This window comes from Microtus ochrogaster, chromosome 2 (genome assembly GCF_000317375.1).
Source record: "Microtus ochrogaster isolate Prairie Vole_2 chromosome 2, MicOch1.0, whole genome shotgun sequence".
Taxonomy (NCBI): domain Eukaryota; kingdom Metazoa; phylum Chordata; class Mammalia; order Rodentia; family Cricetidae; genus Microtus; species Microtus ochrogaster.
The window spans coordinates 55,254,905-55,279,136 of record NC_022010.1 but is presented as its reverse complement, the minus strand read 5'-3'; the positions used below and the strand labels follow the sequence as shown (position 1 = coordinate 55,279,136).

Below are 24,232 nucleotides of genomic sequence, written 5' to 3'. Positions count from 1 at the left end.
AAGGTGATTCCCATCAACTGGTTCAAAATTCTTCTAGAAGCTCACATTCGGAAAATAATCAGAATCATAAAGCTTTGTGTAAGATGTTTAGTCAAACTGTAATATAGGAGAACAATGTAAGTGAAGCCTCTGAAATGTATGAAAATAGGACGACTGAGCAAATAATCTTTGGCTTGCAATTCTGTCTCAACTGTTGAAATCAAACTTTGAAGATAGCTTAAAAACATTCGGGAAATAGTTGTGTTAGACTGGTAAACCTAAAAACCAACAAACTCAGCCTGGCAGTAGTGGCACACGCCTTTGATCCCAGTACTCAGAAGACAGAGGCAGGCAGAAGGGTCTCTGTGAGTTCAAGGATAGCCTGGTCTACATAGTGAGTTTCAGGACACCCTGTCTCAAAAAAAAAAAAAAAAACAAACTTGAAGCTCAATTTGGAAAAATATGAAGAAACTGGCTTCTACCTGAATTATCAATGCATAAGAAAAAGGGTAGTGCGGATTTTGAATGAATCTCTCTGACTTATATTGTCCTTTAAAGATACTCTGACTTTTGATTCGATAAAAATTATTTACTCATTGTGGAATACATACTGATGAGAAACAAGACAAAAATGAAAAAAAATGGCTAAAACCAAAACATACTACCATGTGGACAATGTTATTCTTGGATGGCAGGCTTACCGTGGTAACACCCCTGCTGGGTTTTTTTTCGATAGTCTGAATTTGCTTCGGTGCACATATTTTGTAATCAAGAAAAATATGAGAACAAAGTGAATAGCTAGCAAGTTCGCTATCACTCCTTGTCTGTACCGTAGCGGTTTTCCTACGGGAACTCTGTGACTAAGGAGTCCTTGGTTTAGGTGATCTGTGGGAGAGTCTGCAGCCCACCAAAAGGGGAGCAGCATTGCTCGCCAGACTCCTGGCTTCTTCGGCACAGCTTAATGTCAGAGGCCAGTGTGCAGTCCTTGCCTATCCTTCCACTTCCCAGCAGGATAAATTAATAATTAATTATTAAATAGGACTAAATGCTTCCTTTTTGGTGCCCATAAAGTCCCTCCAAAGCAGGAAGCCAGAGGTAAACTGCCAGAAACAGAGTGCATAGCAGAGTGCTTTATTAGCTCACAGTTCATCTAACACGATGGCTGGTGGATTAAGGTGAGGCTGAGTGGGTTTAGAAACTCACAGAACCAGGTGTGGTGCCACGAGCCTTTGTCGCCTTTGTCTTCAGGAAGGCAGAAGCAGGCAGATCTCTGAGTTCAAAGCCAGTCTGGTCTGCAGAGTGAGTTGCGGACAGTCAGGACTACACAGAAAAACCTTGTCTCCCCCCCCAAAAAAACCCCAAACCAGCCAACCAACCAAAACAAAACAAAAGAAAATCCAACACAGAGAAGGGGGGTGGGCGGGATAGACAGAGGCAGAGACTGACAGAGGAAGGGAGGACGAGATGTATGCTCTGGGCAGTGGGGAGTGAGGACATACAGTATGCCCGCTGAGCTACGAAAATAACGCAATCACATTCATGCAAAGATCCAGGAAGACAATAAAGACATCTGAGGTGCCCACAGTGGGCCTGGTGCTGCGACAAAGCTAAATCCTCTCCATTGACTTCTGCCTTGATTATAGTGCAGGTCAGTGGGCATGGTGGTCAGTCTGCCTGGGGGAGGTACAAGGCGGCAGATCCCTTTCCTGGCCAAACAGTGTTGGCAAAGACGAACGCTTTGCCTAGGAATGCAAAGACTGTGTGGACCTAAGGCCAAAGTGGAAATAATCGGGAGTCCTAACAGAAGACTAAGTGGAAGGGGTAGGAGATATTTTTGAAGCACTAAGCCATGATGGATCATATATGTAGGGGATGGAAATCTTCCTGGATCCCACCATCGCTGATGGGATTGGTACTTCCAAAGTACCTTTGAAAAGCTGGGGCTGGAGAAATAGCTAAGTGGCTAAGAGCACTGTCTGCTCTTTCAGCAGTTTCAGGTTCAATTCCCAGCACCCACATGGTAACTTACAACTGTCTATAATGCCAAGTTCAGAAGATCCAAGGCCTTCTTCTGGCCTCCACAGACACCAGACACGTATGTGGTAGATGATGTCTATGAAGGCAAAACACCCAAACACATAAAGAAATTAAATTAAAAACTTAAATAAAGGAGACAAATTGCCCTACTTGGGGCTCTAGGAAAAGGTGGTTTGCACAATAGTAGAAGACTGGTCCATTCCTTTCCTTTGGGGATTAGGAGTTCTGCTCCCAGGGTGGTTCGCAGGTGATTCTGGCCTCATTGCGCTGTAGAAGAACAGCAAGAAGACAGGGGCTCACATCATCAGTGAACAGGGGGAGACATGGGTCTTGGAGGCTGTTCTTTGAGACTGACGAACATTAGAAGAGAAGAAAGTGTGCACATATGAGGGGGTGCTGCTGGTGGGAGCATCAAAGAGGGATCTCAGAGCCTTTTCCTTGTCTTATTAAAAAGATTTCATCCACTTGATCCCATTTTGCCACAGGGGATATGCCCAACAATCTAGGCAGGTAGAGAATGGCAGACGTGTCAGATAAATCAATGCAGAAAATGACTTCTCCTTTAAGTAGCAAACACTGGAGGAAAGACTAGTAGAAAATGTGGAATCTTTCTTTCTCTCCTGCCTCCTGATTCAATTAGAATCATGTGCTGAACATAAACTTCTTTTTTTTTTTAAACTGATGAGAACCAAAAACAACAGAAAACAAAATCGTGGCCTATAAAATTTAAGTGACTTTTTCTGTCACAGTGGCTGAGTCCCAAAGCCACCTTTCTTCTCAGAGACAGCACCTCTGTCTTCCCTGGCAGACCCACTCCAAGGGTGGCCTCCTTTCCACCTTGGACCGTGACTTTGACAAACGGCTTAACTCCTGAAGCATGAGACATAACGAAGTCTTACAGAGTCTGCTTCATTCTCAGAGAAGGATTCTTACTTCGGTGTCTCCAACTTAACTCAGTATTGGACTTGTGGAAAAGAGTTTTTTTTTTTTTTTTTTTTTTAATGTGGACCAGAGGAACCAGCAGGATCAGATCACCTGAAAATTCGAATAATTCTTGCCTAGCACAGACCTACTGAATCAGAAATTGGAGGTGGAGCCTAACCATCTGGGTTGTAGCAATTTGTCCTAAGAAGTTCTACTACAACGGGTTTGAAAACTGTTGTGGATGTTTTCTGTCCAACCATCACAGAGGTAACGAACTAACTCTGCCATACCACTCCCAACCCCCTTCCCTAGGATGATGAATGGAGGTCAAGCCAAGGACCTGGCAAACCCTTCTCAAGCAACCCAGAGAGTCTGGGAAGGTTGCCTTATGGCTTTGCCTTGATGAGGTCTCTTATCGTTTCCCTAATTGTCCCGCCCCCACTTTTTGGAGGGGGAGGGTGCCCCGCTTTTATTAATTGTGATTTTTGTTTTTACTTACTTATCTGACAGGGTTTTGGTTTTTTGTTTTTGTTTTTGTTTTTGTTTTTTTTTTCAGAATGAAAAAGACATTGAGAGGAGGTTGTTAGAAAAAGGCTGAGGGAGGATAGACTGGTGGCCATAGGGTTGTGCTGACCAGAGGAAGGGTCCAAGGTGAAGCTAAGCAGGATAGAAGGCACCCCTCAAGCGGGGGGGGGGGAACATTTTCGGTGTGGGCAAGGGAACAAAGTTGGAAGGACCGAATGAGTCTAACGCGGAGCAAAGAAAGTAGGCGTTAAGGGGGAAATTATCCTAGAGTTTAGGGGGTCTGTGTGTGCATGTGTGTGTGTTTTCCCCCAGTTTCCTTTCCAAGACTTTTTCTTTGCTCCCTTTCGCTCCTCCCCCTCCTCCCCGCCTCCTCGGCTCCCCTCCCCTCCCCGAGCGGTAATGGGAGGCTCCTAGGCAGGAGAAGCAAAAGAAGGAATTGTTTGCAAGTTCAGTCATCCAAAAAAGAGTCTTCCATATGGAGGGATTGGGTGCGCTGGGCGCGGCGTCTCCTGCCTTGTCCTCCTGCTGCCGCTGCTGCCACCACGGCTCTCGCTTCCTGCAGCGGGGACCCTGAGCTGGGTTTCGCTGGTGTCAGCTCCGGCCGCGCTCACACACGCTCGCACCTCGTACCCGCCGTGGCCACACAAGCCTTTCCTTCTCGGCGTGCAACTTCTGGGTCTCGGGCTCCTTTGTTGCTCCAGCTGCCGCTACTCTCCCGTGGTGTGTGTCCCCGTGTGTCACCGCTCTGTGCGAGTGTGTCGGTGCTGCTCGGGGCCGTGTGGCCCTCTCCGCTCCGCCACGCGGGACCCGGAGCCCCGGCCCCCTCTTCCCAGGCTCCGACTGCTGGAGAGGTGAGTCATGTCACTGAAGTTTGTTTTCTTTTCATAAAAAGTTGTGTTTATTTGTTGGTTTGGGGATTGGAGGCGTGTGGGAGGCGGCCGCCCGCCTCACGATGCGGTGGGCTCCTGCGAGCGCTGCTGCCCGGCGCGGACTCCGAGCGCTGGGCTGCGGCTCCCACTGGGGCTCCGGGTCGGGACTCCTAGTGTTTGACTGGGATTCGGGCTTGGGCTCAGTTGAGGCTCCGGGTGTTCTGCTGGGACTCAGATGGGGTTTGGATCCCTGGGCTGGGGCTCGAGCACTGAGCTGGGGCTCGGACTCTGGGGCTCAGAGCGCTGAGCTGGGCTTGGGTTTGAGCTTCGATTGCTGATCTGGGCTCTGAGTGGGGCTCCGGGCGCTCGACTGGCTCCAGCTAGTGTTAGGGCCTGACGCTGCACGAAGTTCCCGGGGCCGCCGCTGCTCGTGCTCCGCTGCCCGGCTCCGGGCCGCCGCGCCTCCCTCTCTAGCCCGGTTTGGATGATTTTGCTCCCGCGGTTTCCGGAAGCTCCTCCGGTGGTAGGAGGGCGCGGACATCTTCCCAAACTTACCCCGAAGGCTGACACTGTGCCCCGGCAGCCCAGCCAGGCGAAGGGAACAAGTCTACCCCCAACACCCATTTGCCTCTTTGGGAGGAGAGTTAACACCAGCGTTTTAAAAGGAAAAACTATTTCTAAATAAGGGACCGAAGAAGACCCAAAAGCTAAAGACCCCCTTGACTGGACGGTGGGTCGGGGATACTGATAGAACTGTTTGTGGGGCTGAAGGATCAGCAAGATGTGTGTGTGTGTGTGTGTGTGTGTGTGTGTGTGTGTGTGTGTGTGTGTGTTTGCGTGTTCCACTGGGATTGTGTTCTGGAGATTTTGTTTCTGGCGTTGGAAGGGCCTGTCTGTTAGTTTTCTAGGTGAAAAAGAGATGTGGGGAGTGGGCGGCAGGCAGACCTGAGGCGTAGGGAACTAAAGGAACATTGGAGGTGATTTTTCTGACATGTGGAGATGACCCAGGCCCAATCTCTTGAAACAAGTGTTGTGCTCCTGTAGAGATGTGGCAGCTAGGTCTAAGAATATGCAAACCACGTAGCAGTGATCCCAAACAGGCACTTTTTGGGTGTGGTGAGGTGTTCTGGGCTCTCTAGTCCTTCCCTGCAAGTTTCTTGAACTGTAGTTACCTCTTACTGGATTAAGTGACACGAATATTCTGTTTCAGGCCGGTGTTGCCAGCACGTTTATCACCTAGCTTTTTGTTGTACAGATTTTTGTAAGCATGGACCTTTAATGATGTAGCTTTAAGAATTCTTGAGTATGTAAACATTTCTGAGCTATTCTACCACTGGGTGCTAATTCTAAGCAAGCAGCCCAAAGCTGCGGTGGTTTGCTTTTTTTTTTTCTTTCTCTCTTTCTTTCTTTCTTTCTTTTTTCTTTTTTTGATAGCTTTGGTTTATCCAATAGTATCTCCATTTTCTCAAGAATAGTGTGGAAAACATTTAAAAGATCCTGTTGAAGCAACATGAGGGGCTCAGATGCCCTTCCATCTGGATGGCCTGATTCTTGAGCTTTTAAAGTGGCTCAGGGCAAGAGGTTGGCCATTTTGAGGTGTGTAACAGGTTTCCCAGGAGCACTCTGAGGTCTTATAATTGGCCCTTTTTAATGGTCTCATAATTGAGACCCAGGAGGTTCCCATGGTGATCATGAAGCACTCTCGGGTCAGCGGGACAGAGTTTGAGGTGGAAACAGCAGTAGAGTTATGATTTCCCGGCTTGATGAGTTTTTGGAGCGAGTTTATGCAAAGAGAAAAATAAAAGAAGTTATAGCTCTCTCGCTGTGCCTGGTGGCTGATGCTGCCAGCCCATGTGGAGAATGAGGATCTGTCCCTTCAGGAACTGGTTAGAGGCTGCCTATACCCATGAAATCCAAGGACTGAGCTGTCAGACACTGCCCTTTGACCCACTTTTATGATATCTCAGAGGTACAGCGCTGCAACTAACTTTCACTGGGGGGGGGGGCAAATCGTGGGCAGCTGGAAGTGAATGTTGGCAGAGTCCAGGATGGGCAAGTTCTTTGACCACATCTGGGGAGGAAGAGTCTAGGTGGATACCTTGAGAGGAACCTGTTTAGCTGCTAGCGGTTGGCCAATTCAAGATAAAGGCTGTAATTTATGTCCCTTTCCATCCTCCAAATGAGTCCAGAGATTTTACTGTCTTTGAAGTGTTTTTTTCAGTGGCATGAGATCCCTGCTCTCTTCAGAGGCCTCTCAGTGGTTTCCATGGCCTGATGTGAATAGGAGATTATTCATGAAGTGATTCTGTTGACTTCCTCACGGGCTCCTGGGGTTTAAGAAAAGAGGGCAAGAAGTGAGCCCAAGGATCATAGTATTCCAAGGGCCCTGGGGGGTCTGGGTTCAAATTTCAGCAGTCACTGATACGCTTAATGACTTAGGGTTTTGTCGGTGTCTTTCCAACAACAGCTGAAGAACCAACTGCACTAGGTAATTACCGCCTACTATTTTCTGGTCTCTGGATAAGAAAGAGTTGACCAGGCTTCAAAAGATGTCATTATACGTTGGGAGTTTGCTTTCATTCCTTCACACTCCATGCTCCCTTGTCTTTTGGGGAAGAGGATGGAAATGGGAGAGAGAGAAAGGAAGGAGATATGCTTCCATTTTGAAAACTACATGTCGTTTAGCATAGGTAATTTCTTGTCACTTCTACACTCACCAAACATTGATGGCGCATCAGACACCAGGCTGGGAGCCTCCTTCTCCCAGGAGAGTCAGTTTTCTTCATCAAAGAGCAGCTCCCCTCAGTTTTTGCTGATTATATAAACATCTACTACTACTTGGAAAAATGTTTTGATAACTACCCATAGTCCCATCCAATGGCCAACTTCTCACTTTTCCTTTGCGCATATGTGCTTCCCGCGACTGTGAAGAAAGTGTAGACAGTTGTCGTCAGACATCTCTGGAGTGTCTTTACAGCGTGACCAAAGACTCACAGAGAGCGCATATATCTCACCACATTGCTGTTGATGGAATAAATTGATTAATGAATAAATGTTGAGGGAATCAATCAAATCCTAACTGTGCTCTCCCTAGCCTGTAACGTGTCTAGAACTGGTAAGCTGGACTCAAGTATTTGGAGTAGGCAAGCTGGTAGAACATGTTTGGTTTGCATCTAGAAATCCATGCTTACAGCAGCTTGCCTAGGGAGGAATTTTGCCCTTGGGTCCTTCAGGGTTGGTTTGAGTGGGGAGGTAGGATTGGGGGGGGGGGCATAAGGATGTCTCAGGTGGTAATGTGTTTCACGCACGGAGTCCTGAAACTCCAGGCACACTGCCCCCAGCTGCCACCCTCTGTCCCTGCATCTGTCAGCTTTGCCTCCTTCTTCACTCTCACCCCGTCCCCCTTGCTCTTTCTTTGGTTATGCTGCCATCCCTTCTTCATTCCCACTGCCACCATGATTGACACCACCTCACCATTACCCATCGTGTATTCTCTCTCACCTGCCACTCAGCCTTTTCTGTGTCCTCCATCCCACTCTGTGGTGCTAAAACCTTCTGCTCTGGTTGACCACATACAGCTGCCCATTGATTTCTGATGAGCTTCTTCCCTGTCTCCTACCCTGCCATCCCGGGGCTGCATCCTTATGAAGCACGAGCCCTGCTTATCTATTTTTAAGAAGTACTTTATGAATGTTAATGAAAGTGTACTACTGCATGCAAAGATAATGGTTTTGGAAAAATATAATCATTGTTCTTTGTTGCTCATCAGTTCTAGCAGGAGGTACGTAACTGGGAAATTAAAGAGGCCTATGATCTTAGAGGGGAAAAAAAAACGTTGTTCTTCTCTTTCCTTATCCATAAAATGAATTAATAAGGGATTGCTGAGGTTTATAGCGCTGCACTTATAAACAGCAAGGACTCCAGAACTGTGTTTGTTCCCATTGTTTGCAGGGTGAAACAGCTCTCTTTGTCTTCAGTCTGGAAATAGACTTCGTAGACTCCATGACCCATGAAGTCTTGTCAACATCCTCCTGAGGGAAGCAGGGAGGAAGCAGAAGGCACAGGTGAGGTCTTCTGCTCCTTGTCTTCCTTCCCTCTCTGGCCTGGCGAGTCAGCTGTTCCTTCGTGTTCTGTTACCACCGAGACGGCAGTGTTTCGCATCCCTTAGTTCTGGAAGGGTCCGACTTTGAAGGGAAGGTAAATTTCTGGTTCTTCCTAGCAGCTTATACACTCTTGTGGGCAAAGCTTGTGGCGGCCATGTGAACCCCCTTTCCCAAGGCAACCCCTGCCAGATATGTTGGAGACGGATTATTAAGCAAGAGATTTGGAGTCTGTGCTGGCTGTGGAAAAGTCCTGCGTAGGTTTGGGTGAGGAATGCAGAGTGTTTATGTCTCTGTCAGTGGTATCACAGTGGATGCCTTGTGGTCTGATGTACCAGGCATTGTTTATCCCACCAAAACCAGAGGGATTCTGCTTCTTACTGTCTTCTAAAATATAGCTAGGGAACAACTTCTCTTTTCCTAATGACGAATTTGGCCTTATCTTCAAAGGAGGCCTTTGAAGTTTGGGACAGGATTATTGGGCAGAGAGAAGAAATTATAGCAATAATGCACAGTGAATTCATTCCGGTTGCCAGAGAATATGTTGAGAAAGCAGAGAGTGCAGGGTAAGCAGTCCTGATGAAAAATAACCCCAAAGAAGCCAAGCGCTGAGAAGTATGGCCAGAGAGCATCGTTCTTCTCAACTGAGTTTGCGCGATGTTAGGCAAGTTGAAGGTGAGGAAGTGTAGCCATGCCGGCGCCTCCCTCCTTTCATTGGCCTTTGACTGCATACATGCTCTGCCCCCAGCATCATGGCATGAGTTTTGCCAACTTTCTTCAAGGGTCCATTTCTAGTGTTTGCTGGGAGAGTCCATAGCATCCAGCAGTCCATTGCTGGCTGGAAGGGAAATACAGAGCAAACCCTGATGCTAATGCATCAGCTAAGAAGTACTTCCTGAACCAGGGGAGACAAAAACTCAGACTGAGTGAGTCAAAGCCTGGGGCCAGCAGTCCGGCAGTCCAGAATGTTCTTTCATGTCTGCCTGTATGAGTTGTTCTCTAGTTTCTCCCTGAAAATCAATTTTCCCTCTGGGTGACTAAGCACGCTGGAGACATGGGATACCAAAGTATTTCTGTTTGCATTTTTAAAAAGGGTTTCTGAATTGAAAACAGAATCTCTTGAGTCTGGGTCTTGAATATGTTTTTAGGATCAGTCACTGAATATTTTTCAGGGGGAAAGGAATAATTAGATGATTTTGTTTCTCTCTCAACTCCATCAGATTTTCTTTTGAGAATTAGAGAAATGTTCAATGTGGTGGTGTACACCTTTAATCTCAGCACTAGGGAAGTAGAGACAGGAGGATTGCTGTGAGTTTGAGGCCAGGCTGGTCTATATAGAGACACCCTGAAGAGAGACGGGGTGGGGGTGGGGGAGAAACGTGCCTGAATTTAGCATTTTGCTTGCCGGTCACATTTGCTCCCATGCGTATATCTGGAAATATAAACATCTGCAGTAGGTTTACATGACTCTGAAGTCCATCTCAGAGTAGGAGGCAAGGGAGATAGGTGTATTTTAAAGGCAACCAAGTCATGGAGCTTCCCAGTTGCCCCCAAACCTCCTGGGTTTCTGACAGCTGGCCATCACACAGGATGGGAGGTGAAGATGGTTGAAGATGGCTGGTCTTTGGGAGCCCCCACCCAGAAAAAACTAGACATAGACACCACTTTCCCTGGCTTTGCCAATAGATTAGTCTAAGTCAAGCGCCTTTACCAGCCCATGCTTACCTAACATTATAATCCCAGAGGTTTATTAGGTATGGGTCACAGCTAATTGAAGAGGAAAATTGGGGGTTCTGGGTTTATTGGTTTTCCATGAAAGCCAAGGCTGCCCTTAATTATCTCACAAATCGCCTCTCCCACGTGATCCTCTTTCTGAAGTGACTGTCATCTTCCAGCAGTTTTCCATAGCTGCGCTCAAGGGAGGTCGATGTGTTAACACGTCAGTTAGCACAGTGCCTCCTTTTGCAAATGCAGCCGCATAAAGTCCTGGCTGTTCACAGACGTTTACCTCTGTCAGTATGAAAGGATGCTTTGTAGCTGGCCAATATACTTGTACACTTATTTGTTGCCTGACAACTTGAAGCTAGATTCCATTGTATCACCACATAGGCAGGTCTGCAACCCTTCCTTCAGACCCTAAGACCCCTGGTGGTCTGCCATCTGTAAGACCGAGTCAGCCCAGGTGACAGCCCAGTCAGGTGATTTTTCTTCTATAGGCTTCTGTTGCAGACATAGAGGCTGGGACGGCAGCCTGCCTCTCACCCTGCTGGACTGTGGCAACTTGCCAGCTAGTTCCACTGGGTGGTCTTTGACAATAAAAGAAAGGGCTTGGGGGAGTTTAGCTCTCCTCCCCAAAGGGGAACAACAAGGTGCCTTTCTATAGGTGGGCTTTACATGGGCGGCCAATCCCCTTGTCACAGACACACCACCCGGGTCTTGAATGTGGGAGAAAAGAATCCAGAGGCTTGTCTGAAGGTGGCATTGTATGGCGTTAGTTTGTGATGCCCCGATTTTACAAATGAAGCCTTGTGCTTAGGTACAAGTGTGTGACGACACACGAGCAGCAGGTACCCTTCACGAAACAAAGATTTCATCCTCACTTCTCAGAGAAGCAAACCTCACAAGGCTTCCTACTCCACCACACTCAGGGGGGCAGCCATGGACAACGGGAAGGAGAGGCAGAAGTGACTTGCCTGGGCCTTTGCACAGTGCCTGCACCTTTTCCAGAGATGGACAGTTACAGTCGTTTACAGAACACCCACTGTGTGCCGGACCTCAAGTCCAGCACTACCTAATCCTTGTAGCCTTCCAGCAGTCCTGTGAAGATGGCCCTCACCACTGCGCTCTGCAGATAAGGGCGCAGAAGCCTAAATAAGTACAGTGACTTGTTTCTGGTCTCTGGGCTGGTAAGTGGCAGAGCCAAGATGTCATTACAGTCCGCTAACTCTGAAACTCTCGTTTTCAAAGAAGTAAAGCAGCAAATACGCTCCTCCCCAACGCAAAGCCCCTTGACTTAGAGAACTGTTTTCTTTCGTAACTAACTGCACGTAAGGGGCAGGTGAGATCCTTTATGAGACTTGTCCTAAATGCCCTCAGTATAAAGCTCGGACCCAGATGGAGGGTGCATGCATCAGCACTAAGGATGCTGGGCTCTGTGGCACAGCCATGTTGGATTTTTGTAAGCCGTGGTGAGAATCACAACCACACTGGGTTTCGTCTCAGACCATGAGACTTGCCCCTCCCCTGAGACATTGTCTGAATCGCCTGGATCTAGGCTCCGCTTAAGTGCCAGATGAATCCATTTGCACCTAGAATCTTTGCAAGTCTAATCAAGCAGGTCCTCCACTCCCTCAGTGGGGTGAGGGGAGAGCTGTTTGGCCTAGTAGACACTTCGGTCAGGAGAAGTGGCAGCTTGTATAGAAAAATACCCCGGGGAAGGAAGTAGCAGCCTTGACAGACAGGTAACTGACAGAGAGAAGCTTCCTTGAAGGCAAATATTCAGCAGGCAGCCAGCAGAAAGGACTGGACAGGCAGTTACCTGCAGGAGCGCTAACACCCCACTCCCTTCAGGCTTCGGATTGTGCTAGAAGTTTTGGTACAGAGGATGTGTGTGTAGTTAGGTGCTCCCCCGCCTGCAGCTTTTGGTGGGTGGAGGTGTGAGACATAGGTGTATGTGTGTATGGATATTTGTGTGAATGTGGGCATTTGCGTGTCAGTCACGGTGTAAGTGGGAAGGGCAGGGGACAGTGTAGGGTGCTGGCGTTCATCTTCTAGTTTGTAAAAGCAGGATATTTCTGTTGTCCTCTGCTATGAACACCAGGCCATGCGGCCACACTGAGCTTTACCTGGGCTTTTGTGAGCCCAGTTCAGGTCCTCACCCTGGTGTGGCGAGCAGTCTGCTTTATGAGCTCCCTCCCCGATGCCAGCAGCTGCGTATGCTCCCTGTTTTTCTTAAACAAACAAGGGAAGCCTGAAGTCACGATATTCTGGCTGTGGAGAGACGTGGGATGCCTGGGTTTGCAATACAGAGGTGCGATGAAGTATTGGCTGCCTCGTCTCCATCCTTGTGTAAGCAGTGACCTGGCACAGGGGACACAGCTAGAAAACGTTCTGCTGGCAACTGAAAAGCCTAAGCTGTTGCAGCTGTGCTCACCAACTCTGAGTTCAAAGATAAGAAATTCCAGGGCATTAGCCAGATGTTGGGCTGGGCTCAAGGGTGAGCTTGCTTTCCTTTGCAAGATTCTGAATAGGAGGTCGTTTAATCAACAGAAACTCTCTTGGGTCCTTCCAGGCCTCCGCTCTGTCCCTCCCTTTGGGAAAAGACCGTGAATGGTCTCAGCGTCCATAGGAGTTGGATTGGAACAGAATTTGAGTCAGGACCTTTCTTTGCTAAAGAAAGGGATAGGCATTAGAAGATCTATGCTGTGGGGAAATACTTTGCAGGAGGGTCGGGAACTTAGGTATGTGTCATCCTAACTCAGGGGAACCTGCCTAGGTTCAACCTGCCTTTGCCAATTGCTGGTGTGCAACCCTGTCCAGGGTACCTGAACACTGGGATCTTTCTTTCTTTCTTTTCTTCCTTCTTCCCTCCCTCCCTCTCCTTTCTTTCTTTCTTTCTTTCTTTCTTTCTTTCTTTCTTTCTTTCTTTCTTTCTTTCTTTCTTTCTTTCTTTCTTTCTCTATATTCCTGGCTGTCGTGAACTCACTCTGTAGACTGGACTGGCCCTGAACTCACAGATATCAGCCTGCCTCTGCCTCCTATGTGCTGGGATTAAAGGCGTGCGCCACCATTCTTTTCTTCTCAAACCAACCAAATATGACAACTGTTTATAGAGCATTTACAATCTATTGTGATCCGGAGATGATCTGTATGTATATGGGAGAATTAAATTAGATGCAAACCCTATGTACGCTATTTTATGTAAAGGATTTGAACCTCCACCGATTTGGGCATTCTTAGGTAGATGCTGGAGCCAATCCCAGGGATGTCAAGAGATAGCTATACTTATCCATAGACCCGCACAGGCAATGCTTTCTGGAGCATGTGTATATGGGAACACGCAGAAGAGGGTGCTGTGGAGTTCTAGTGAAGGAGTGAGTTAGTGTGCCTGTCTTAGAGAAGCCTGAAAATGGTGGACAACGGAGCAGTGTCTCCTCAAGGGGCAGATTTGGGGAACATTCATAGGTGAGCCAGCTGTTCCGTCTCATGTCCCCTCCGCCCTTTCTTCTTCACACACTTCAGTAGAGTTCATGGAGCATCTCCTTTTTGCACTGCACACCTGCCCGGGAGGCGCAGAGAAGCTGTGCACTGTATTTCCTGGGTTTTGACAAACATAAGATGCCCCATATCTACCACTGCAGAATCACACAGACTCTTGGCTCGCACCTGATCACCTGACCGTTCCTCCCTCCTTCCTCCAGCTGCCTGGTGGCACTGACCCCATCACTGTTCACAGTATCACCCAGCAGGTGGCCGGGATCATCCAGGCAGGCTTCATTCACTTTCCAGTGTTCTGTTTAAAACACGGCTTTCTCTCTTTGTGCTTTACGTGCATAACCAGCTAGGGAAGTAGAGGTTGGCAAAGCAGGGACTTCAAACCCTTTGCTGACTCCCTCCTGATCAGAGCCCTGTGGCTCCGCAGTGAGATCCCTTTAACTCCCTGTCCTCTTCCTGGCCTTGCCTGACTGGTGCTACTGGAGTTTAGCCCAGCCTGGTGCACTATCAGGAGCTGCCTGTGTTTGGGTTCCACATCTGGAGTATCAGCTGGGCGGATCTTCCTGAACCATTTGTAAACATAAGGGCAGGAGGCGTACATGGCGCTGTTTGTTTTACTTTGGAGCTGTGAGCGAGTGTGTGGAAGTGCTAGTCGCCCCCCCCCCCCCCGGCAGGTAGCTGTAGTGCCCTTGTACACTAGCATGCGGGGACAGGCCGTAGGACCCTAAGCCTCAGTGATGTCTGTGCTCAGCTCTGAGAGTGATGGAGTCTTGGGGCCTGTTTTGTGGTCATTATAGAGGAAGCCCAACCGCAACATAAAAAGATCCAACGAAACTGAGAAACTTTTTCCACCGAAAGGTACTTGGTTCTTGCCAGCCTTGAAAACTGGAAATCTCAAGGAGTTCAGGAGCAGAAACCTAGTATTTTTTAGGTACTCAGCATTCACTGTAATCACAGGGGCTCACTGGGGAAGAGGTGATGAGGACAGATTTGACACTGGGAGGCATTTCTCCAACTCCACACTAGCCCTGAACCACATTTAAAGGAAAAAAGGGCTATGCGAATGGGAGACCATACCATCATCTAGAACAGGCTGACAAGGTTAAGAATAAGATGATGTATTCAGAAGACCAAGATCCAAGGCTGGGAACAAGCATTTGAATCCAGACCCCAGCTCCATTCCTGTTCTGAGTGAACAGAGACCTGAAACAGGGTGGTACCTTCTCACATTGAAAGATGTCAGCCAGATGTGTCAGATTCAGAGCAATGGTGGAATAAAACTCATAGGGGCCTTGGGATGTCAGCCTTTAGGGGGAAGTTCCATGCCGATGATCCAGCCTATCCACCCCTCCACTGTCTTCCTCCATCCAGCCCACTCTTCAGTCTATAACCTGACCAGTGGATACTTACAGATGGCTTTGGGATGCCATGCCATTGTTCTGACTCCCATGGAATGCACACTGGTCCAGGTTTGCTCCTGGGACCGTAGGAGCTAATGCAATACAGCGTGTGGCCAGCACTCCTCAGTCAAGTTGCCCTTGCTACGATTATACCCTCGGAGTGGAGCCCCCTGGTTTGTCTTTGCTCTCTGGAACTTGGGAGGCCAGCACAATGACTACTGACCATGCAGAAGAAACCTTGGCCTTTGCCACAGTTTACCTGGGCAGGTGGAGGACAGGGGTCAGCTGGCATGGATGAATGTAGGGCCTGTGTCCTTCACAGAATACAGTCTTCAATTCCGGGTCACCTTGTCCACACTTTGTATCTCTTCTCCCAAGGGGAGAAGTAGAAACCCTGAGCGGAACTGGGCATAGCTTCGATAGGTGCACCAAGTGGTAGTGCCTACAAGAAGGGAATGCCTTTTGTGAACAAAAAAAAAAAAAGACTATGCGCTCTGACAGAGCATTTGGTTTCTATTCTGATATTGGTGGGTTGGGAGTTTCTCAGAAAATCTGATTATAAATACCCTATGCTGATCCTTTTAAAAATTGCCTTTGGTGGAAGTCACAGTGTGGCCTTCTGAGAGCTCTCGATGGTCCCCTGGGGTCAGGGGTACAAGGAGGCAAAGGGTGGGTCTTGCTCCAAGTAGGGTTACTGGTGAAAGGACAGCTCTGGTGTGGTCTGGATCTTCTCCGATATGTTGTCTCTAGAGCAATTGTAGAACTGTGGCTTGGCTCCCAGTTTACTCCCCTACACACACCCCTCTCCAGAAAAAATCGAGCCTCCAGGGCGGGTGGAACAGGGAGGTTCCTTAATAATTAAGTCCTGTCCGCTTTGAAAATCAGGAAGTGAAAAGGACATGCGTGCCCAATTGAAACGGAATCCTAGGCAGGCAGAACTAATCTTTCCCACACTAGAAATTAACCAAAATGCCAGTGCTAATGTCCCTGGAATGGGCAGGGGGAGGGGGCCAGAGAGACATTGATCACTGTATTTCAGCCAACAAGGAACATGTGTCCCTGTGGTACGGGCTTGGACCTGGCTTCCCTGCATGAAGAATACCACCCACTAAAACTCATGACGCCCGTTGTGGCCTCACTCCATAGGAACTCTGAGGTTTCACACTGAGCTGTGACCGCTTATGCTGGTGTCCCAGGAGGCTTCCTACAGCACAGCACATTCCTCCCCAAGCTGTCACCACGGTGGCCAGCAGAGTAGCCGTCTTCTTGGCCAGATATTTATTGAGTCCTGTGTCCCCATCCCTCAAGACACATCTCAGCTTCTGGAGATTTCCGAATCAAAGCAAGAGTTGACTGCACTCTGAACTGTGGCATCCACATCTCTTCTCAGAAGCCCACTAGACTCCAACTACATCTCTATCAGTGTCTTACGACTGTGACAGAATAAGGAGGAAATCACTTTAAAAGGAGGAAAGATTGGGGGTATTGTTTGTTGTTTTCGTTTGTTTGTTTATAGTTTCCTAAGTTTTAGATCCTGATCAATTGTCTCCATCGCTTTGGGCCTGTGGTGAGGTGATGTGGGGAGCGTGTCCTGGAGGAAGGCTCCTTACTTCATGGTACCCCAGAGAAAACAGAGAAGGGAAGAGGTGAGGGTCCCAATATCCACTTTAAGGGAATGTGTCTAAGGACCGGATGTCCTTCCAGAAGGCCCCATCTTCTAGGATTTTGTCACCTCCTGATAACTCCACAGGCTGTTGATTAAACCATTAACATATGGACCAATTGTGTGTGGGGGCATAGGATACAAAACTAAAGAATTACTTAATTGTCATCATCATTGTCCTCCTCATCATCATTATATCATTGACAATTTGAGTCTCATCTGATTTGCTAACTCTAAACTATCTACAAGAGCCCATATTTTGGAAAATTTGACTATTTAGAGAGTTTTGTTCATTGACAGTTGAAATTTCATCAAGCTAAACTATCAAACAAATATCATATAGTAGAGGAGACAACCAGCAAAATGAAGAGACAGTCTATAGAATGGGAGATGATAACTACTACAGGCCACAATTGTCAAGACATGGGTCAGCCAAGGAGCCAGTCAAGACATGGGGTCAGCCTAGATGCTAGTCAAGACATGAGGTCAACCTAGGTGCCAGTCAAGACATGGGGTCAGCATAGGTGCCAGTCAAGATATGGGGTCAGCATAGGTGCCAGTCACAGACGAACAGATAAAGAAATATGGAGCACATATAGAAGACAGTAGTATCCAACTGCATTGAAGACTAAAGCCCTATCATATCAATTGCAGTAATAGCATATGAAGGGTTGGACTACCTCTTGGCCTGAGACATCCAGAAGGTTCCAAGGTATATGCCTTTTCTATCCAGACCAGAGAACTTGCTGAAGCCAGCTTGGCAGAGCTGTATGTCTTAAGTGACAGGACATTGGGTGGATAGGAGTTCCTCAAAATTGGTGAAGGCTTGAGAGTATCTTGCCATAGTTACCCTACTGATAATAAAACATTTTAAAATCATTGTTTTCTAATCTAAACCTTCAAACAAACATAAAGGCAGAAAAATAGTATCGCAAACCCTGTACAGTTGTTCTCAACATGGGGGTCCCACTACCCTTTCACAGGGGTCACACAGATATCCTGTGTATCATATTTATATTACAATCCCTAACAGTAGCAAAACGCAATTATGAAGTAGCAACAAAAATAATTTTATGGTTGGGGTCACCACACCATGAGGAACTGTATTAAAGGGTCACAGTGTTAGGAAGTTGAGAACCACTGACTTACAGAGACATTGTAAGTTTATTTTTCCTCTACAGGTTTGATACCCATCATCTAGGAAACTGACAAGCAATAGTCAGAAACATGAGAAAGAGCAGACTGATTTTATTATGTTCCTGTAAGGGCTGGAGATGAGGCCCACTGATGACAAGATGCTTGCTGAACTTAAGTAGAACGTAATAAAGGAGAGGGGGCTTTGGCTCCTGAGGAAGGGGATAGCCCAACTGTGGAGGGTTGGGGGAGGGACTATCTCCTGCAGATAAAGTCTCCCAGGTCACAGTCATCTGTGCCTGAGCAGATGCCAGTCCCTCAGCCAGCCCCCCATCCAGCCCCTCAGCTAGTCCCTCAGCCAGACCCCCATCCAGCCCCTCAGCTAATCCCTCAGCCAGCCCCCCAGCTAACCCCTTAGCCAGTCCTTCAGCTCCTTCTTGTGGAAAGCGCCTAGTAGTGGTGAGGTACCTGGCAGAAAATGTTTGCTAATGCAAACAGATGAGCATTCCTTTTTGCAGAAGGGCATCTCTTGGCATGGCTGTGCATGCCTGTAATCCTGGCTCTCTGGTTCTCCAGAGGAGGCTGAGGCAGGATAATCAGCAATTGCAAGCCATCCTAGACTATAGAAGAAAACAAAAGCAAAAGCAAAACAAAAATCAGAACAGCTTTTAGGAGACATTCTTGTGTCTGTGGAGATCTGCAGTTTTTCTGAAAACCTAACCTGAAATATGCCAAAGGTATCTATTTTGGAGTTGGAATTTTTTCTCTCTCCTATTCTTCATAGGATTCAGCAAATATCAAGATAGAAGTTTTTCTTTCTTTCTTTCTTTCTTTCTTTCTTTCTTTCTTTCTTTCTCTCTCTCTCTTTTTTTCTTTTCTCTCTCTCTTTCTTTTTATTGTGTGTGTTTGTTTGTTTTTTTGGTTTTTTAGACAGGGTTTCCCTGGGTAACCTTGGCTGTTCTGGAACTTGTTCTGTAATCCAGTCTTGGCCTCCAACTCAGAGATCCGCCTGTCTCTGCCTCCCATGCGAGTGCTGGGATTAAAGATGTGTGCCACCACCACTGCCTGGTGGAAGTTTTTCTTTTCTTTCCACATAGGACCCCACTGTCCTTAGCATGGTCTGTATGAGTGGGACAGAGGTGGATGCTATGCAGCTTCTTATTCCAGAGCAGACTGTGATGTCTTCTCATCTCCCGGCCACGGATGGATGGCCCTCGGGTGGGATTCACCTGTGGTCTGTGCTACTGCGCCCTCAGCCGTGTCCCTTCTCTAGAAGCTAAACTCTGGCTTCAGAGCCTGTCATCTTTTAAGGACTCATGGTACTGTAACCCGTGTTCTGTGCTGAGTGACTTGTGGGGCAAGTTAATTCCAGGAGACAGTGGGTTTCACTGGGTAGGTATAAGCAGAGAGTCCACAACAATCCATGTTTTGGCGTAGTAGATAATAGGAATACATAGGTGGGGGTGGGCCATTATCTGAACTCTAGGGGACCCTGGGCAGGACTGGCTGAGCCTCACAAACCCTTGTGATTTCCGGAGCAGAGCTGTTTTTCTGGTCCCCAGACTTAAGCATCTAACTTCAATCCCTGGAGGAGATAGGGGAGGGTCCCTATCTCTGTGCTACTGCGCCCTCAGCCGTGTCCCTTCTCTAGAAGCTAAACTCTGGCTTCAGAGCCTGTCATCTTTTAAGGACTCATGGTGTAACCCGTGTTCTGTGTTGAGTGACTTGTGGGGCAAGTTAATTCCAGGAGACTCCATCTCTGACCTCTTTTATGGTGTAGCCACAGGCAGTCTGTGAGGTGTCTGCACCAACCACGAGTCATGTGCCATTCCAATACCGTTTGATTCATTTTGAATTTGCCAAGGGAGAGCAAGCAAGGAACAGAGTTCTTCCCAGTGTTGGGGACAAAGATCTGCTTCCTGCTGGAGGTAAGGCCACTCTGAGCTGCTCTGAGGCAGGGCTGAGTTGAACAGTTGAAGTGAATACGGTTGTGTGAGATCACACTTCAAAGTCTTCCCCTCACAGCTGACCCTGACATGGACATAGCAGGCAGAGACTCCAGGAAGGGCGTGCTGGCTCCAGGGACAGCCTTCAGGTCCTGACTTTCCGCAGCCGGCCTGCCCCTTCCCTCTCTGCTTGGTGTTTTTCAGTTTAAAGTCCCAGGCTGATTCTCCCCTCCCATGCAAGCGTGATGTGCGCGCGTGTTTAAATTTTTCTTCTTGGCAGAAGTTAAGACACAAAATGGATTTGGAAGCAGATGAAACCAGTCTGGGTATAAGTTGGGCAAAAGGCAGCTTCGTTCCTGGAGTGGGATGGGCTCTGATGTGGGGGCGGAAGTTGTCTTCTCCTGCTGTGGGGACCAGGAAGGCCTGGAACTCAAGTGGGGCCCAAAGGATATGGAACCCTCAGACACACTCCCTAGGGATCTGTGAACCCCTGGAATTTTCCTTTTTGCCTTTATTAGGGGAATCCCTGTGGCTTCTTGGGCTTTGAAGTGCAGGCATTCAGATATATGGACGGTTTGAAAACTTCTCTTCACTACTAACATCTTCCTTGGTCCCAAGCCCCCATGCCCCCAGCAGTAAGCAAACAGCCCTATAGGTTCAGAGACCAGTTTGAGGATCTCCATCTCGACTCCTGATATAGGTGATTTTTTTTCAGCAGGGCCATCTTCTTGGATATTTATTTCTATGTGATGAAGAGTGCCTAGGAATCCAATTGTGTGTCTGGGAGCAATTGGGAAGTGTAGTGTGAGCCTGAGGACCTGAGTTCAATGCCCAGAATTCCAGTGAAAATGTCAGGCCGCTGGAGGTGTGAGAAGCAGAGGCAGGAGGATTTCTGGGGCTTGCCGGCTCTTCTGTTGAGGCTAATTGGTGAGCTCTACGCCCATGAGAGACCCTATTATAGGAGGAGAAGGTGTTTTAAGGATGGCATGAGGTTGTCTTCTGGTTTCCCTGTGGACATACATACCCAAACACACATACTCGCTCAGAAAGAAATTCAGCCGGGGCCTGGAAAGACAGGTGACTCCTCAGTTAAGAGCTCTTCCTGCTCTTCCACAGAATCCGAGTTCCATTTCCAACCCACCTCCTGTAATTCCAGCTCCGGGGGATCCAGCACGTTCTGGTCTCTACCAGCACCCACATATATGTGTGCAGACACACATACACATAATAAAACAATAAAACAGCTTAGAAGATGAGAAAATTGATTTTAGTTTTAAAATTATAAACATTTTCCTTAAAACATTACAGCAACATCTTTGTGCAAAAACCCCTTATTCTGGACATTTCGCCTCATGCCAGGGCTTTTCTTGAAGACATTCTTTCCAAACTGACGTGGACATCCGTGCCAGAGACTTCCACACAGGGCTCTTAAAGTTGGCTAGATGAGGCAATCAATGAACAGAGTTGAAAAGCCTGATATAGATGCCCATCCGTAGCCTCAAGTGATATTGCTGTGGATGTCAGCCCTCTGCCAGAGTGGCTCCAGTCTGTCACGTGGGGCTGGGAACACTGTCCACCTCCTGGAGTTATTTAGAGGTGATACAAGGTCACACGTGTGTTTGAGATGGTTGCCTTGTTTATTGACTGAAAAAACAGTTAAATAATTGTCTTGGTTGTATGTTGATTAGTAATTTCTTTTTATCCTGAATGTGTATTTTAATCATAAACTGCTTATCATGAAAACCCAGTTAATTTCATCCACTAAATCTCAATGACATTCATATTATAAATCAGTAAGACATCAGTGATTTGCCACAAAAGTCAGTCTTTTTTTGTTGTTGTTGTTGGTTTTGTTTTTGGAAACAGGGTTTTTTGTTTTTGTTTTTTTTATTTTTTTCAAGACAGGGTTTCTCTGTAGCCCTGGCTGTCCTGGAACTAGCTCTGTAGACCAGGCTGGTCTCGAACTCACAGAGATTCGCCTGCCTCTGCCTCCCTAGTGCTGGGTGGAAACAGGGTTTTTCATGGCCCTGACAGGCTTCGGGTTCACTGTGTAGGTGAGAATGACCTTGGTCTTATAACCTGCCTGCCTCCTGTCAGTTTATTAAATTGCTATATGTATTCTTTATCCCTAACACGCTTTCCCAAATAGTATCTTTTAACAATCAGCAAATTGTTATACTAAATATAAGTTATACTTTCCATTGTCTACAAAATGTGAATGCATACAGTGATGTAAGCATCTCGGCTGCATTGTATAACCAGTTATTGCTGGTGGGAAATTATATGTGACAGTTTTAAGGGGAGTCATAAACTCCTTTGTATAATTATGCAAATAAGTGAGCTAAAGGTGATATGGGTTCAGTTTTAGATTGTATGCCACAAAAGGTAATTTTTGAAGCATTGCTATTATTAAAAATACCAGGTATTGAATTGCAGGGTTTTATCTGTGGGCGTGTTGGTTAAGCTATACTCCACTGCATGCCTGAATGCAGATAGTATGGTGGATCAAACCCAGGGCTTCATGCAAGCCAGCCACACTTTAACCACAGAGCCACATCTCAGCCTCAAACTCAATCTCTAAATGCTAGTTTGCTCAACGTGACATTTTCGGCCAAGTTTATACGCTCTATTTTATACAACTTACTAAGGAAAGTCAGGGTTGTTAGGAAAAAGATCTCTAAAGATGACTACAAAGCTAAGGATCCTGTTTTCCCTCTTTGCAAAACCTATGTCCTTGCAGCGGGGAAGCAACAGAGCCCTGGAACCAGGGAAGATGATGCTCATGAGTAGTTGGTAAGGGCCCAAGGTTGAGAACCCAACACAGCAAACCGTGATGTGACAGTGAGACAGACAACGTTTGGAGTCCGAGGGATAATGAGGCCAGCAGGTCTGTGGGAAAATGCAAGACCGGCGATGACACAGTGTACCTTGGGACAGGCTTTTCCCAGATGTGTCTTTTTGATGATGAGGCGATAATACAAACCCACTTGGACTATTTCTGTTGTTTCAAGTGAAAAGCATAAATCTCCTAGTTTTAACACTGATTAGGTTAAAATTGTCTCTTGCCACTTTCCTTTGACATCCCAAGCAAATACATGTTAGACTTCCATATATTTTATTTTCAAAATGGGATCTCCAAGATCTTAAGTCAGCAGGTCGAAAAGCGTGTTTGGCAAAAATCCTCATCACTAGTAGTACTCTAAGAAAAAAAAAATGGCACTCCAAATAATTCCCAGGCTTAAGGTCATGTAAGTCCAAGCTTGTGGTTACAGACTCGGTGCCTACTTTACGTTGGTGATTCATGCTGTATAACAGCAAATTAAAGGTTCTGAAATGCCCGCAGTAAAGAAATCTGACTGGATTTCCATACATAGCATTTCCCTAAATTATTTTTGGTACGAGTCTGTAACATTGTTTAACATTTGGTAGGGTTTCGGATTGTCTTAGGCAGCCACTTTCCTCCACTGCCCACAAGTCCGTGACCTGTGATACAGGGAAGAAAACAGCTCATCTGTCCGTGTCATCAGCAAATAGCCACTGTGCTCCTGTCACAAGCCATGCACTGCAATGGCTGCTGGGGGTCTAACAGTGGGCAAGATGGCAGGCGTTGGCCTCCACGATGTCACAGTTACAGCAGCATTCCCACCCACAACAGCTGGCTGTTCTGCCCTGTACCAGGGTATGGCAGACCCTCTGCAGGGCATCCTAGGAGCTGGAGATGAGAATGAACCGCCCCCTTTGCTCTTCCCATCAACACCTTGCTGCAGTTCCCCAGGTACTCTCCTGCATAAACAGTGGCCCCCGGTCCAGCTGCGAGACTCTTTGTGTTTGTTTTCTCTACATGTGCCAGCCTCGCACTAAGGTCTCAGCACTTTGCGCAAGTTGTGGAGAGCTGGCAGGGTGAGGTGGGGGCTTCCAGCAGAAGGCAGGGACTGACTTACTGGCAGATGGCTGCAGCCTGCTCCACATTTCCACACGGGTATTTATTTAAATTGTAGTCAGTTTAAAAGAGCTTGGTAATTGAGAAAGGAGGTGGGACAAGGAACTCCGTGTGTATGCTTTGGGGGGTGGGGATCAGGGCGGTGGTGAGGTCAAATGGGAGAGTAAACTGTCATGATTCTAAAGCATGGCTGCCAGCCAGAGCTGCAGCTCCACTGTGTGTGTGTGTGTGTGTGTGTGTGTGTGTGTGTTAGTGTCTGTCTGTCTGTCTATCTATCTGTCTCCAGTCAGAGCTGCAGCTCTACTGTGTGTGTGTGTGTCTGTCTGTCTCCTGTCAGCGCTGCAGCTCCACTGTGTGTGTGTCTGTCTGTCTGTCTCCTGTCAGAGCTGCAGCTCCACTGTGTATGTGTGTGTGTGTGTGTGTGTTAGTGTCTGTCTGTCTGTCTATCTGTCTCCAGTCAGAGCTGCAGCTCTACTGTGTGTGTGTGTCTGTCTGTCTCCT

General features: G+C 47.4%; 1 protein-coding gene across 1 annotated transcript in view; it reads left to right on the top strand.

Annotated features, from left to right (window-relative positions):
* The first annotated feature begins 3,906 nt into the window (after positions 1 to 3,906).
* The window catches only part of Boc (BOC cell adhesion associated, oncogene regulated), a 75,143-nt gene continuing 54,817 nt past the window's right edge, over positions 3,907 to 24,232 (top strand). The window contains exons 1-2 of the mRNA XM_026788855.1: positions 3,907 to 4,316; positions 8,286 to 8,531. The gene's annotated coding sequence lies outside the window, so the exon portion shown is untranslated. The remainder of the gene's footprint in view (positions 4,317 to 8,285; positions 8,532 to 24,232) is intronic.